We start from the raw sequence: 3,553 nt of genomic DNA, 5'->3' as shown, positions 1-3,553 counted from the left end.
CTCGGTGGCCGGTCGGAACTCGGGAATGGGGAGGAGCCACCGCGGGGGGAGCGTGCGCGAGCAGGAAAGGATGAGGGGGGAGAGTGAGGCCGGCGGCGAGATTGGATCTGGGGAGGGGATAGGGTTTGGGTGGTTGGAGGGGATGAGGGGGGAGAAGGGGGTAGCGACGATGGATCTGGGGAGGGGATAGGGTTTTGGTGGTTGGGCTGCCCGGGGGTGGGGTTCTTTTTCTTTCTTTCTATTTTTTCTTTAGATAAATGTATTGGATGGATGGATGCCATGTCGTCGATCCATGGCACAAACATTTAAACCAATAAGAACAAAGCTTATGTAATTGTAATTTTCTATTTGTTTCTCTTGTATTTTTTGCATGAGGGTGCATTTTGAAATGGCATAATATGTTCAAAATATATCATACTTTGCATCAGAGTGCATCTTGGAATGGCAAACAATGTTGCCTAAGGAATTTTTCATTTTATTTACACGAGAAATTCATTTTCCATTTTTCGAGTGCCTAAAATGAGGTTTTTTTATGAAGGATCTACCATATATTTGTTGCAAAATTGTACCAAATCAATTTTTTTAAATACTAGGACATATTTAATGCACAATTGACCAAATGGTTGGGTGTAAAAAGTTTTGATCCACCTCTCGTGAAAAAGACAAATTCCCGCCGATTCAGTAGGAAGCGGGTCAAATTTGAACTGTAGCTACCTCGTAGTTTGCTCTTTATTTTTTCCAAAAATAATTTCAAGGTACATAAGTATCTATTTTATCACAGAAACACCAAAAAAATTCAAGATTCAACCACTAGCTAGGAACGGTCATTCCCGCTGTTTTGACCGCATTTTCAAACGGGCATAAATTTTATAAAAAAACAAAAAATTGGAAAAACTTCGCATTGTGTCACTATATGTGACCAAGTTACCAGCAAAAATTATAAACTTGTAACATGGTGATTATTTTTAAAAACTGTTCTCACAAACGAGCTATCAAGCGTGAAGATGCATGGCTTTCAACCCAAATGCTCAATCTTATGTCTACATTCATGGATAGTTTGTTCAAATGATCTCATATTGTGCACAAGGGTGCATATTGGAATGACAAACAATGTTGCCTAAGGGAGTTTTCATTTTTTTTACACGGAAAATTCATTTTCCATTTTCCGAGTGCCCGAAATGAGTTTGTTTTGTGAAGGACCTACCATATATTTGTTGCAAAATTGGACCTAATCAATTTTCTAAAATACTAGATCATATTTAATGCACAATTAACAAAATGGTTGGTTGTCAAAAGTTTTGATCCACCTTTGGTGAAAAAGACAAATTCCCGCCAATTCAGTAGGAAGCGGGTCAAATTTGAACTACAGCTGCCTCATAGTTTGATCTTTATTTTTTCCAAAAATCATTTCTAGGTATATAATTATCTATTTAATCATAGAAACACCAAACGTTTTCCAAGATTCAACCACTAGCTAGGAACGGTCAAGCCCGCCATTTTCACCGCATTTTGAAACGGGCATAAAAATTTCAAAAAAATCAGAAATTTGGAAAACCTTCGCATTGTGTCATTATATGTGACCAAGTTTTCAGGAAAAATAATAAACTTGTAATATGGAAATTGTTTTTAAAAAGTGTTCTCGGAAACGAGCTATCATGCGTGAAGATTCATGGCTTTCAAGCCAAATGATCAATCTTATGGCCACATTCATGGCATAGTTTGTTCAAATGATCGCATATCGTGCACAAGGGTGCATCTTGGAATTCCAAACAATGTTGCCTAAGGGAGTTTTCATTTTCTTTGCACGGAAAATACATTTTCCATTTTCCGAGTGCCCGAAAAGAGTTTTTTTTTGTGAAGGACCTACCATATATTTGTTGCAAAATTGGACCAAATCAATTTTATAAAATACTAGTCCATATTTAATATACAATTGACCAAATGGTTGGGTGTGAAAAGCTTTGACCCACCTCTCATGAAAAAGACAAATTTCCGCCGGTTCAGTTGAAAGCGGGTCAAATTTGAACTACAGTTACCTCATAGTTTGCTCTTTATTTTTTCCAAAAATCATTTCTAGGTACATAAGTATCTATTTAATTAGAGAAACATCAAAAGTTTTCCAAGATTCAACCACTAGCTAGGAACGGTCAAGCCCGCCGTTTTGACCGCATTTTGAAACGGGCATAAAAAATTCAAAAAACCAAAAAATTGGAAAACCTTCGCATTGTGTCATTATATGTGACCAAGTTTCCAGGAAAAATAATAAACTTTTAATACGGTAATTATTTTAAAAAAGTGTTCTCGGAAATGAGCTATCAAGTGTGAAGATTAATGGCTTTCAAGCCAAATGATCAATCTTATGGCCACATTCATGGCATAGTTTGTTCAAATGATCTCATATTGTGCACAAGGGTGCATCTTGGAATTCCAAACAATGTTGCCTAAGGGAGTTTTCATTTTCTTTTCATAGAAAATACATTTTCCATTTTCTGAGTGTCCGAAATGACTTTTTTTGTGAAAGACCTACCATATATTTGTTGCAAAATTGGACCTAATAAATTTTATAAAATATTAGGCCATATTTAATGCACAACTGACAAAATGGTTGGGTGTCAAAAGTTTTGATCCACCTTTGGTGAAAAAGACAAATTCCCGTTGATTCAGGTGGAAGCAGGTCAAATTTGAACTGCGACTGCCTCATAGTTTGCTCTTTATTTTTTCCAAAAATCATTTCTAGGTAAATAAGTATCTATTTAATCAGAAATACATGGTTTGATGGCGAGACAACGAGGTTTGGATGGTGGCTGAGGGCCCCAACTCTAGAGCGCGTAAGCTCGCATGCCCGCCGCGTGGTCACCGCGTGACCGTGGCGTTGCCATGTGTTCTGGGCGGCCTAGGCATGTCTAGTGGGTTGGGCACTCCCCAGATAGGTGCTAGGAAGAAAATCACAACATAAGATTCTCACGAGGAGACCGATCGATGCTCAAACATGAATAAGCAGCCAAGTGTTTGATTTGCGGTACGGGAAATGCACATGGCTAATGGGCATGAGTTTTGGCTGAGGATGATTAGTTACTAAGAAGACCGTCTTCACAAATTTTCACCTCAAAAGGAGGAGCCTAGGTGGTACTTGTTTTGCAAAGTACCACACTGGACATAAATACGAATGTTGAAGCTGGGCTCAAAATAATGAATGGATTGAGCGGGCATTTGGTGGAGGATGGTTATTTGGGCATAGGGAAGCACTGTAGAAAATGGATACCATTTGGACATGCCAAAGTGGTACTTCCTTCACAAAGTGCTGCTCCGAACAAAATAGGAAAATGAATATTGTTGAGTTATTTTTGAACTAGGCAAGGAATGTTTTTGACATATTTGATGAACATATGATCCAAACAATTTATGAGAATTTTTTGGAAATTTTCGAAATAACAGAAATATAGGTTGCTTCACAACCTAGGACAAAAATTGACACATGGACATGACACAGGCAAAACTGATGAGATGGCGCCTAGTCATCACAACCCACCATAATCTACAAAACTATGACCAT

Source organism: Triticum dicoccoides, chromosome 2B (genome assembly GCF_002162155.2).
Source record: "Triticum dicoccoides isolate Atlit2015 ecotype Zavitan chromosome 2B, WEW_v2.0, whole genome shotgun sequence".
Taxonomy (NCBI): Eukaryota; Viridiplantae; Streptophyta; class Magnoliopsida; order Poales; family Poaceae; genus Triticum; species Triticum dicoccoides.
The sequence above is the reverse complement of the archived record's forward strand: the minus strand, read 5'-3'. Positions refer to the sequence as shown.